The 14,118-nt window shown below is 38.6% G+C and overlaps 1 pseudogene; it reads left to right on the top strand.

The window, feature by feature from the left end:
• The window catches only part of LOC141420855 (amine sulfotransferase-like), a 154,866-nt pseudogene that overhangs the window by 43,098 nt on the left and 97,650 nt on the right, over positions 1 to 14,118 (top strand).

The raw sequence follows: 14,118 nt of genomic DNA, 5'->3' as shown, positions 1-14,118 counted from the left end.
GATGAGCTTTGTGGACTGCTATCTGCCCTATTTCAGCCAGTGGCTTATCACCGGCCCACCGTCAGGCTTTCTGCCTTTCCAGTCTTTGTTTACTGTAAGTTCATGCAGAGATCAGCTCCTTGCACCTTCCCCCCTTCTCTGGTGCTCTTAGAATACCCTGCCCCATCTGCTGCATGTTCCTTTTCAGTTTCTTGTTTATTATTCAGCTTTTTTTTTTGCAGGGTGGTGGTGGGGGTCAGTCTGTCCAGGGGGCTCTTCTGGTTTATCCCAGGGGTAGCTGTGGGAATACCACATTTTGCTTATTTGCTCACTTGTTGGTCTGTCAGATGTCTCCCAAGCAGGTTTGGAGCTGGCATCTGGTGGTGTGGGAGCCCTCCTGTTTTCTCAGTGTAACATGCATGGAGAAGATTTGTATGTGCTGGGGGCTCAGTGTGTCAAATCCCTGACTCTTTTTGGTGCTTTATTTCTGCCAAGTGTGGCTCCAGCATGTCAGCAAAATTTTTGATTTATGGAGCTCATGCTGTCTGCTTCTGAACTCTAGTTGCCATCTTGGACCCCTGTAGGAATGTTTGTAAATGACACAATGTATCCCTACCCAGCACAGCAGTAAACAAAAAGTTTGTCCTGAGTCTTTTTGAGCCTGCTCTAACAGACCTGCCATTGGAGAATCCAGATCTTGAGGTCTTCTCAGATGGGAACAGTTTTATAGACTAAGGGCAACATAATGCTGTATATGTGGTGGTCGCCCAGAAAAAAAAACATACTAAAAGCAAAATCCCTTACACCATGTATTTCTACACAGAGGATGGAACTTATAGCTCTGACAATGGCCTTAGTTAGGTAAAGACAAAAAATGAGTATTTTCAGAGTTACAAATATGTTTTTCTCCCCAGTGGTTCATGATCACAGTGTCATTTAATAAAGAGAGATTCCTCAAAAATTTATTAAGTTGGATAGCTTCTAGCTCTGTTTCCTTTTGTGTTCTGGCTTGCAGTTTATAATGGTGCTTTTACTTTCAGTTTTAAGTGTCTGTCAAGATAATACTTACATCTTCAGCCATTGTTTAGAAGCCCACTGTTGACTTCATTCACATAAGATTATGTAATGGAACAAACTGACAGTGGGGAACTGAACCTACCTGTTAGGTTAAAGGATAATATTCCCAGATTTCCCCCCTGATTAAGATTTGTTTTCTTTCTTCTTAACTGATTAAACTGCATCCAAGTTGAGACAGAAACATACTATGCTCTCACTTTCCCAAACACTCCTTAGAACCATGGCTTCAGGAAAGATCACACCTGAAGTGAAGAGCATGTAATTGGAATTTGCCATAACAGAACCAGAAAGTGACCAACAGACTTTTAAAAATCACTGATGTTTGCTTTTAGATTCATAAGGTTGAGACACTCATATAACTTTTCCAAAACAAGTCTAGTGTCCACCTGTCTAGGACCTGTATCCAGTCTCTTGCAAAAATCACATATAAGGCAGGTGGTTAGGGTGAATAGCAACTCAGTCACTAAGGGTGTTTTGCCTGTAGTCTTACATGACAGATTATTAATAAACCTCTTTATTCTCCCTTTACTATGTCTCCTTAGTCATTGGCTTTATCAAGTGCCACCCAATTTGGACAATGCTTTGGCTATACTATGAGAAACCAAAGACAAGCTTAAATTTATAAGGTTAGAATGCTCACAGATTATATCCTACTTCATTACCAAGGAAGATATAGACACTAAAAAGATTAAAATTCTCCCTGGGAATCTGTGAATCATTACCAAAATGCAGCTTATAAGGACAACAGAAGAATGTAGAATGAATGAAGAGTCCAAGAGAGATGCTAGAATTGGGTGGAAACAAATGCAAGTATTGTGGAAAACAAAAAGACAGGTAATATTTCCCTTTTGAGGGTGATAAGGCACTTATACAGGCAGATGTCTGATATATGGATAGTTCTTGCCATGGACAATTGGCTGCATAGACTGCAGTAGCAGTACAGCTGAGCACAGACTCCATATGGCAATGGATTGAAATAACCAATGGGCCAAACTGTGAGCAATGCAGCTTGTGATTGAAAATGAACCTAGTCCCTTGTCCATCTGTACTGACAGGCTATATACTGAGGACTTAGAATGTGGATCCCCTCATGACAATTCACTTGGTGGCTGAAGGCCCCTTCCCCCTTGTGAGGACAAGCCTTGTGGCAGGGCCTTTAGACAAGTGACTCTGTTATGTAGCTGGGCATATGTCCCTGGCTTCACTGGAAACAATGAGGCTGACAATGAGTCTAAGATGGATATTGATGTCCCAAATGTAAGTTTTAAAGGCCCCAACCTGACAGGGAATCCTCTCCAAAAGTGATAGCACCCCTTGTTGAGCCAAACCTAAATGGTGGACATCCCTCACATTGTCATGACATACTGGTATTGCTGTTATAGCATGTGGTGTCTGCCTGCTGATTGCTTATTGTTACAGTCTATATTTTTATTGTAGCTTATGAGTACAATGTTCCTTTCTTCTCACTAAGGGACCTCATGGAAGATCATTCATGTAGATTGTATGGCAATTACCTTAATAGGAGTGGATTGTAAGGAAAGTAATTATTAAGCTAATCACCTGTACACAAGTACATGATAGAGACAAGTATACTGTGGCTTGATAACCACCCAAGGTCGGTTGGTCACACTATTATTGGATGGATTAATATGCTCAGTATATGAGATAACTTGGCTAGCTGCCACTTTTGTATATCATGGTATAGCCTGTTGCTGCTGCTGCTATGGCTGATGATAATGGGGGCTGACTGACTGGCTACTGGCTGCAATGGATAATAAAGCATATAAACTCCTTCTTGTCTCCTGTTTGAACCCAGGGTCTGCTCAAAGCAAAGGACCCATCTGCTTGAAGAAGGTTATTTGACTCACATACCCTGTTCTGGGACACAACAACTCTTAAAATTTTCTTTCTTCTGAAACTGTACAAGCCATACCAGTTGAGAAAATAAACATAATAAATAACAAAAAAGGAAAGTTTCACACAGATATTTGCACAGGCTGCCTGACACTCTTTCCTCAGTATCCAGAGTTGGTGGAATCTATAATGGATTTTTAGAGTGTGGGTGAAAGGTTTGTGAGATGTTTGGAGAGATGTGATAGTGATTTGTACTTCATTTTTGCCTTTATTTCAACTGTATTTTATACTTGTACACATATCCATTTGTCAGTGTTTTGTAGTGTAAATGCTCCCTTATCCCACCCCCAAAGCTGAATTCCCCAAGGTTTTTCCCAGCAAAACTGTGATGTTAATGTCAAAGTAGCTCTCTACCTACCTCTTTCAATACCATTCCCATGATTTATGGCCCTAAGTATTCTCTCACCTGTAGCCAACAGTCAGGTTTCCTGAACATCATCTTGTAGAGAGGATTTTGTAGCATCTTAGTATGGCCTTAATTATACATTTCCATTCTAGTCAAGGAACAGCCACAAAGGCTTCACACAGATGATTCTGATTTAAGTGATTTTTTTATTCTTAAGCAGGTGGCTTAGACTATTTCAAAAAAATTAAATATTGTTTGTGAACATGCATTTTTGGCAATGGGTACTTTCACCTTTTCATTAAATTCTATTGTTTGTTGTACACATATTTTTAAAAAATTAAGACCAGACCTGTATCTTAGTTCTAACTCTAGTATCATTAGAACTTCTGTCATTCTCTCACCTACTTAACCTACAAATAAAGATTTCTCAGGTCTGGATTTTGAAAAGATTTGCTTTTAGATTATTTGCTTTCTGCTTTCATTTTACTTTACAATTGAGATTTGCATCAGATTTCTGATTTTAAAGTCTACTGTTGGAAATTATCATAATTTCCATGCAATATCTCATAACTTTATAAAAGCAACATTTCTAAAGTAAAACCAACTGGTGTCAGGTGAGCATTTTCCACTATTCATATGAAGCAGCTTCTCACATCCCAAGCCTCAGAAGCTTCATCCACAGAAAGCAGGTTATTCATACTCTAGGATAAAAGCACATTCATTAAAGAAGTTTTTATTTCTATAAAAATGAAAAATAAAAGAAATATAAAATACTAAGAAAATCTAAGATCATGAACTCTCTCACCAAATTGTTATCCCAGTATAGCTAGCTGGGAAACCTTGAATAATTTACTTGACTTCTATGTGCCTTAATTTCTTTATTTGTTTTTTAGAAATATGATAATCCTTCTTTCATGGGGTTTTAGGAAATTCTGTTTGGATTCTTATTACTTTGCTTCCTTATGTTAAAATGGTGATTATAAAAATATGAAAATGTTAAGTATAAAAATATATTTGTGACATTTAAATAATTTAAGACATATAACATATAATATAATGAATATTGAGACAATTAAGATAGTTAAATGGTACTTGGCAAACATTGAACACTTAATAATTATCAGTAATTATTATAAAATCCTAAGAACTTAAAGAGAATTTTGTTTTTACTTATAGGTGAATAATTATAGTTAACACAAACATATATTTATTAAACTGTAGAGGCTGTAATTTTTAACATTCTTTAGTTAAAATTGAGATAATAGAAAATATAGAAGATTTTGAAATTAGAAATCATGAGAGATCCAAGATGGTGACTGGAACACAGCCACAGACCTTCTGATCTTTGTGATCCTGGGACTTTGGTAAGAAGCTGGAGACATGCTTGATTGAGGTAAAACATCAGGGAGAGCTGAAACATGACACTCTGAATCCCTAGCTTGTGGGAGGCCTCTCCACACCACCATATACTAAAGGAATAGCAGGTGCTGCATGCTAAGCCCCAACCCATAGGCCCATGGAGCTGCTGCTCCACACATCTCCATAGGATCTCTGATCCTCCAGCCCTGCTCCTTTGCCCCACCAGGGCTGTACTACCACAAACTCCCACCCCTCAGAACTGCAGTATCTCTGTGGGACAAGCCCTAAAGGCCGGAGATCCACAGACATTTATGATCTCTGCCAGGCCACACACCCCAGGGGCCTGCACAGCCCTGCACGATCTCTGCCAGGCCTCTCCCCCAAGGCCTGCACAGTCCTGCAGGAACTCTGTTTTGCTGGGCTTGGCCCCTAGCCCTGCACTATCTCTGCTTTGCTGGCCATGCCCAAGACCTGCACAGCCCTGCAAGATCTCTGCTCTGACGGGCCATGCCCCCAAGGTCTGCCACACCAGAGATACAAACATGCACGATTTCCATTCTGCTGGGCCACGCCCCCAAGGCTGGCACAGCCCTGCAGGAACTCCATTTCACTGGGCTGGGCTTCCCAGCCATGCATGACCTCTGCTCTGCTAGGCCACACCCCCAAGGCCTGCCATCCAGAGATACAAACAGGCACAGTCTTCATTCCACTGGACCATGATCCCAAGGCCAGAACAGGCCTGCAGGAGCTCTATATCACTGGGCCATGACCCCCAGCCCTGCATGATCTCTGTTTTGCCGGCCATGCCCCCAAGGCCTGCACAGCCCTGAACAATATTCACTCTGCAAGCTGTGCCCCTAAGGACTGCCAAGCTGGGGACCTACACACACACGATGTCCGTTCTGCTGGACCATGCCCTCCAAGCCGGGATACACAGACATGCAGGATCTTCACTCTGTCAGCCTGAGCCCTTCAGGCATGCAGCCCACGCTCCAAAGGCCCACTACTTCACCTCAGCTAAAGGCCTCCACCTGTAGGCCTGTGGGACCCCACCAATCATCCACTTGCCACAGGAAGGCTCCAAACCTACCTAAGAGACACACGCAGACTGGTCTGGATGCTAAAGAACTAGCATCAGAACAACTAAGACTGAAATTCTACTGTTCCAGAACTGGTGAAGTTTTTTTTCCCCTTCTTTAAGGGATTTGCTGCCTGGCTTACTGTTTGATCATCCACCATCTCTACCATATTTTTTCTCTTATCCTCTCTACTCTATTCCTTTTATCTTCCATCTCTCTCTCTTTTTTATCCTTCTTTCTTGGTTTTGTTAGTATTAACATTGTTACCCAGCTAATACCAAATTACACATAGTTCAGTGATAGAAACGTTACCTAGTGGAAATATGGGAAGAAGAAAAAGGGAAGGAAACAATCCCCCCCCCAAAAAAAATAAAATACAACAGGATTTAGAACGAAATGAAGAAAACAGATACCCATATCCAGACTCCAACAAAACAAAGGTAAACTATACCAATGAACCCCAAGAAGTCCTGAAAGAAGAAATCTTACAAGTAATCAATGAAAATTTCATAGAGATGTTACTAGATGTGGTCAACCAAAACATACAGGAGGCACTCAAAAAAATTCCAAGGGAACAAAAATAAAGACTATGAGAAAACACAAAAACAAATAAATGAAATCATAGCAGCCTTAAATAAATGCCAAACTGAGACTAAGACAACCATAAACAGAGAGATAAATGAATTAAGGTCAAAAATTGACAATATGAAAGTGGAAGTAACCCATGATATGGAAAACTACAGAAAAAAGAATGAAATAGAAATACAAAACAAAATGGAAGGCCATTCCAGCAGAATAGAACAAACAGAAGACAGAATCTCAGAACTCAAAGATGAAATGGCAATTAAGGGAAAAACTGAAGAACTATTAGTCAAACAATTCAAGACCTGTGAAAAGAAGATGCAAGAACTCACTGACTCCATCAAAAGACCAAATCTGAGAATAATGGTTATTGAAGAAGGAGAAGAGGTGCAAGCAAAATGAATGCATAATATATTCAACAAAATAATAACAGAAAACTTCCCAAATCTAGAGAAAACTATGCCCATTCAGGTACAGGAAGCCTCCAGAACACCGAACAGACCTGACCAAAATAGAACTACCCCACAACATATTATCATTAAAACAACAGTACAGAGATTAGAGAAAGAATATTGAAGGCTATAACAGAGAAAAAGAAAATAACATACAAAGGCTAACCCATCAAAATCACAGCAGACTTCTCAACAGAAACATTAAAAGCAAGAAGAGCACGGAGTGAGATTTTCCAAGCACTGAATGAAAATAACTTCAATACCAGGATATTCTACCCAGCAAAACTATCATTCAAAATAGACGGAACAATTAGAAGTCTCCCATGATAAGCAGAAACTAAAACAATATATGACCACCAAGCCACCACTATAAAAGATTCTTCAAGGGATTCTGCACACAGAAAATAAAAGCAAACAAAACCATGAAAGGGCAGGCAATACCAAACCACAGGAGAAGAAAAGGCAAGAAAGTAAAGAGTAACATTGATTCAGCTACACATAATCAAACCCTTAACAAAGACAACTACATGACAGGGATCACCAAGTATTTATCAATACTAACACTGAATATTAATGGACTAAATTCCCCTATCAAAGACACTGATTGGGAAACTGGATTAAAAAGGAAAATCCAACAATCTGCTGCTTATAGGAGACCCACCTCATCGACAGAAATAAGCACTGGCTGAGAGTGAAAGGCTGGAAGAAGATCTACCAAGCCAATGGTCCCCCAAAACAGGCAGGAGTAGCAATACTTATCTTGGACAAATTAGACTTCAAACCTACTTTGATCAAATGAGATAAAGAAGGACACTCCATACTAATAAAAGGGGAAATACACTAAAAGGAAATAACAATTATCAACCTATATGCACCCAATGCCAGTGCACCTAATTTCAGCAATCATACTTTGAAGGGCCAAAAAGCATATATAGACCCCACCACAGTAGTAATGGGAGATCTTAATACCCCCCCATCACCAATAGATGGGTCATCCAAACAAAAAAATTTCTAAAACTAAATCGCACCATAGATCAAATGGCCTAACTGATGTTTACAGAATATTTCATCCAACTTCTGCACAATATACATTCTTCTCAGCAGCCAATGGAACCTTTTCCCAAACTGATCATTTGTGCTGAGGCACAAAGTAAGCCTCAAAAAATATAAGAAAATAGAAATAATCCCATGCATTCTGTCTGACCACAATGCATTAAAACTAGAAATCAATGACAAAAACAGCAGTAAAAAACACACAAACAATTAGAAGCTGAACAACACATTACTCAATGATGAATGGGTCACTGATGAAATAAAAGAGGAAATTAAAAGGTTCCTGGAAGTTAATGAAAATAAAAACACGAGCTACCATAACCTATGGGACACAGCAAAGGCAGTCCTAAGAGGAAAGTTTATAGCTATGAGTGCATATATCAAAAGGAAAGAAAGATCTCAAATCAATGACCTAACACTACAGCTGAAACTCCTAGAAAAACAAGAACAAAAAAATCCAAAAACAAGCAGAAGGAAAGAACTAATTAAGATAAGGGCTGAAATCAATGAAATAGAAACAAAAAAACCCACACAAAAAATCAATTAAACAAAAAGCTGGTTCTTTGAAAAAATAAATAAAATTGACAGAACCCTGGCAAACCTGACTAAAATGAAGAGAGATAAAACCCAAGTCAGTAAAATCAGCAATTCAAAAGGAGAGATAACAACAAACACCATGGAAATCCAGATCACCAAAAACTACTTTTAGCGTCTATACTCTAATAAATTTGAAAATCTTGAAGAAATGGACATATTTCTAGAAACTTACAACCATCTAAAACTGAACCAAGAGGATATTAATCACCTGAATAGATCTATAACAAAAAAAGAATTGAAACTGCCATCAAGAGCCTCCCAAAAAAGAAAAGACCAGGACCTGATGGATTCATTGCTGAATTCTATGAGACATTTAAAGAGAACTAATACCAACACTTCTTAAACTGCTCCACAAAATAGAATGGGAAGGAACACTGCCTAACTCATTTTATGAAGCCAATATAACTCTGATCCCAAAACCAGAAAAAGACACCTCCAAAAAGGAGAACTACAGGCCAATTTCCCTAATGAACATTGATGCAAAAATCCTCAATAAAAAAATGGCAAACCGAATCCAACAACACATCAGAAAAGATCATTCACCATGACCAAGTTGGCTTCATCCCAGGAATGCAGGGGTGGTCCAACATATGCAAATCTATAAATGTAATACAGCACATCAATAGAAGCAATGACAAAAACTATTTAATCATCTCAATAGATGCAAAAAAAGCCTTTGACAGCATCCAACACTACCTCATGATAAAAACTCTAAGAAAACTAGGAATAGAAGGAATGTACCTCAACATTGTAAAGGCTATTTACGACAAACCTACAGCCAACATCATATTTAATGCTGAAAAACTGGAACCATTCCTCCTAAAATCAGGAACAAGACAAGGATGCCCACTCTCCCCACTCCTATTCAACATAGTACTAGAATTTCTAACCAGAGCAATTAGGCAAAAAGAAGAAATAAAGGAATACAAATAGGTAAAGAAACTGTCAAAGTGTCCTTATTTGTAGATGATATGATCCTATACCTTAAAGACCCAAAAAAACTCTACCCAAAAATGCTTAGACACCATAAACAGCTTCAGTAAGATGGCAGGATACAAAATCAACCTATAAAAATCATTAGCTTTTCTATACACCAACAATGAACAAACTGAGAAGGAATACATGAAAACAATTCCATTCACAATAACCTCAAAAAAAAAAAATCAAATACCTAGCAGTAAATTTAACAAAGGATGTGAATGACCACTACAAGGAGAATTACAATCTCCTGAAGAAAGAGATCAAGGAAGACTACAGAAGATAGAACAATCTCCTGTGTTCATGGATTAGTAGAATCAGCATAGTAAAAATGGCTATACTACCAAAAGCAATCTACATGTTTAATGCAATTCCCATGAAAATCCCAATGACTTTCATCACAGAGATTGAAAAATCTACCCTAAATTTCATTTGGCAACACAAGATACTGTGAACAGCCAAGGCACTACTCAGCAAAAAGAACAATGCTGGAGGTATCACAATACCTGACTTCAAACTATGTTGCAAAGAAATAACAATAAAAACAGCATGGTACTGGCACAAAAACAGACATGAAAACCAGTGGAACAGAATAGAGGACCCAGATATGAATCCACACAACTATACCCACCTCATTTTTGACAAAGGTGCCAAAATCATATGATGGAGAAAAGACAGCCTCTTCAACAAATGCTGCTGGGAAAAGTGGTTACCAGTCTGCAAGAAATTGAAACTAGATCCATGTCTATCACCCTGTAATAGTATGAACTCAAAATGAATCAAGGACCTAAATATTAGACCTGAAATTCTGAAGTTACTACAGGTAGGAGTAGGAAACACTCTGGAACAAATAGGTATAGTTCCTCAACAGAACTCCAGCAGCCCAGCAACTAAGAGAAAGGAAGACTAAATGGCTCTTCATAAAATTAAAAAGCTTCTGCACAACAAAAGAAATGGTCTCTAAACTGAAAAGACCATCCACAGAGTGGGAGAAAATATTTTCCAGCTATACATCAGACAAGGGACTGATAACCAGAATATACAGGGAACTTAAGAAACTAAACTCCTCTAAAATCAATGAACCAAATAAGAAATGGGCAACTGAACTAAACAGATCTAGAAGAAATTCAAATGGCCAAAAAAACACACGAGAAAATCCTCACCATCTCTGGCCGTATAGCAAATGCAAATCAAAACCACACTAAGATTCCACCTCACTCCCATTAGAATAGCCATCATCCAAAACACCACCAACAACAAGTTTTGGTGAGGATGTGGGAAAAAAAGGAAGCCTAATCCACTGCTGGTGGGAATGCAAGCTGGTGCAACCACTCTGGAAAAAAATTTGGAGTCTTCTTAAAAATCTAAACATAGACCTGCCATATGATCCAGCAATCCCACTCCTGGGGATATATCCAATGGAATGCAATACAGGTTACTCCAGAGGCACCTGCACACTCATGTTTATTGCAGTGCTATTCACAATAGCCAAGTTATGGAAACAACCAAGATGCCCCACTATTGATGAATGGATCAAGAAAATGTGGTACTTGTACACAATGGAATTTTACTCAGCCATGAAGAAAAATGAAATCTTATCATTTTCAGGTAAATGGATGGAACTGGAGAACATCATTCTGAGCAAGGTCAGCCAAGCTCAGAAGACCAAAAATCATATGTTCTCCCTCATATGTGGAATTTAGATCTAGGGAAAATGCAGCAATGTGGTTGGACTTGGATCACAAGACAAGTGGAGAGCACATACAGGAGATATAGGAATAGGTAGAAAACCCAAAACATGAAGGTGTTTGATGTCCCCACTGCAGAGAAACCTTAAAATGACAAGTTATCATGAGCAGGGGTTCAGGAACCAATGTAAAGATCAGTTAGAGATGAATCAACATGGGTCGTAACACATGTGGACCCAAAAGCAATGCTAGGAATATTTCTGTATATCTATCCTTAACTCAGCTAGCAAAAATGCTTTGTCTTTCTTATTATGCATATGTCTTTTCTCCAACAAAATCAGTGATAAAGGCAGAACAGGACCTGCCTGAAACTGAGGGGAGGAAGAGGAGAAGGCTGGGGTAGGGAGATAGGTGGAGAAATGATCTAAACAACATAGGCACATGTGATTAAATGAATGAAAGAATAAATAAATTTAAAAAAAATCATGATATTTTCATAATCACATTTCCAAAATCTGGTAAGTATAAGGAGTGGGTTATCTCTTATTATTCTTTGCTTTAGTTTGCAAAATTTCTGCATATAAATTTGTTTAAAATGCCTATAAATATATTTTTTTCCATAAATCAACAACCTTCCAACCTACATTTAGATAACCATTTAGAAACAGAAAAGTTAAATAAAACACAAATCTGTATAATGTAAGGCCACTAGCAATGCCTGTTGTCAATTCTGATGGCCAACATGAGAAGATATCAAATGTTGACCCAAGAGCAGATTCTTGGTAAATGAAAACCCATTGGCTTAGTCTGCTTGACAGATTTGATCAGTTCAAATGGTAAATGCTGCAAGGCTTTATCTCCAATAATGATGCACTTACCAACATGTTCCATGCTTGTCAAACATTTCCAAAAGGTTTGATTCTACTTAAGAGTCTCAAAAAAGTACTTTACCAGAGAAATCTCCTGGAAAGAGGATTTTCTTTTCAGATATGGGAAGTTCTTCAGTACAAAAAAAGGGTGAACATGATCCTGTGGGGTCACAGCAGGTGCTGAAAATCCTTTGCAAATGATTTCTTCTGCTTCATAGAGTGTGAGACTGGAGGAACTGGATAGAGTTTTTACAATGGTCAATGCAGAGTATGAGATAAAGTGGGGGTGGGGTGGAACACTGAACCAACCTCGGAGAGTGGGGCTGGGGCAAGGAACAAATGCTGAGAGTGAGCGTGGATTGAGAAGCCCAAAGTGGGGCTTGGCAGATTGCTGATCTAAGCTTGTAGAGTTGTGGATGGTTCACAAAACTGAATTGCCCCACCTTGTTTGGAGAGGAGCTGATCAGCCAGAGTTGTGGCTGTAAAACAATTCAGCTGTTACCTGGTGAAAAACAGCAACATTTCTGACCACTTTGCACAATCTGGTAGCAAGCAATCACAGATCTCAATTGCAACCTGCCTTGTTGGCAGAAGGAACAAACTGCTGCTCACAATCTAGTCTTCTGGTGAGACCACTTTACAGCTCTCATTTGCACCAGATGCCCCATTAGACCAAGGAAAACAGGACTAAAAAACCCTCAGCTGAGTACTGCCCTAAGCTGTCCAACAAGAGGGACAGCACCCTTGTCTACACAGCCCAGAATACTAACTTAGAGAAGAGTCAGGGACACTGAGAAACCACCAGTCATAATTACCAGTACTTGGATTTGATGCCAAAGGAATATGTCCAGAACTGATTTTACTTTGTTGTTGTTTTACTTTATTTCATTTTTATTCTTATTTTATTTTTCTAAGTTTTTTCCTTTTTTATTTAATATTTTCAGTTTTATTATTATGATTATCTAATCTCTATTCTTCCTTCACTTTCTCTCCTTTTCTTGTGCTAAAATCTTTTGTTCTCCCCTCCAACTATTTTTCTGCCCCTTTTCATCCATTTTCTTCCCCTGAATTTTCTTCCCCCTCCTTGCCTTCCCCCACTCTTCAACCCACTACACTTCCATACTCCACACTTACCACTCACTGATTAGTCTACTGTTCCAACCCTACACACCACTATCCCTCTGCAATCCCTAACACAAGCATACTTCACTACAACAACTGAGCTACACACTAACACACACAAGGGCCTTAAACTATCTAGCCTACACATCTCTTCCCCCCATTACCTCATCCTCCCCCTTTGCCTCTTCTTTTAGCACCAACTTTTTCAAATTACCCAAGTAACTATCTCTATCCAAACAACAATAATCCCCCCCATTCCCACTGTTTCTGGATATTATTACCAAGGGCTTCTCCATACAATATGTAAACAGCTGGTCTGGCACTGAAATTGTGAATTTGTTATTCCTTATTTAAACTTCCAGGTGAGAGACAAAAATAGCACATAAACCTAGCCAACAAATAACCATATACAACACAGTAATTAAGTCAAGGAAAAGATAATAGGTGATTAAAACACTCAACTAACCAATCAATAACATAAGAGCACAACACAAATAGAAGCATGGGGAGAAGAATAAGGCTAGGAAATTCTACCCTTAAAAAGACCAAGAATTCAATAGAAGATTCAGTAGGAAATGAAGAAATTGAATACCAAAATTCCTGACCCTGACTGAATTATGAGAAATATGACCAATGAGCTCAATGACATCCGTAAAAAAATCTCAGGGGAAATCGTGAATGTACTTATTGAGAAGCTCATGGAGAAGTAACAAGAGACAGTTAAACAGAACACACAGGATGAACTCAAATAATATCAAGACACCAGAAATTAAAAAAAAAAAAAAAAAACTTGAGAAGACACAGAAACAACTTAACAAACTCAGAGAGGATGTCAACAAACTCCAAAGTGAAAAAAAGGAGACTAGAAAAAAGAGATACATGAAATACAGAAGACAGCATAAGATATGAAAGAGGAGTTCAACAAATATATGGAAAACTTCAGAAAAAAGAATTAAACAGAAAACCTAGAAATAAAAGTTCCTTAAATCAAATAAAAGAAAAACGAGTGTAAAGCCATATCAG

This window comes from Castor canadensis, chromosome 1 (genome assembly GCF_047511655.1).
Source record: "Castor canadensis chromosome 1, mCasCan1.hap1v2, whole genome shotgun sequence".
Lineage (NCBI taxonomy): Eukaryota > Metazoa > Chordata > Mammalia > Rodentia > Castoridae > Castor > Castor canadensis.
The sequence above is the reverse complement of the archived record's forward strand: the minus strand, read 5'-3'. Positions and strand labels throughout refer to the sequence as shown.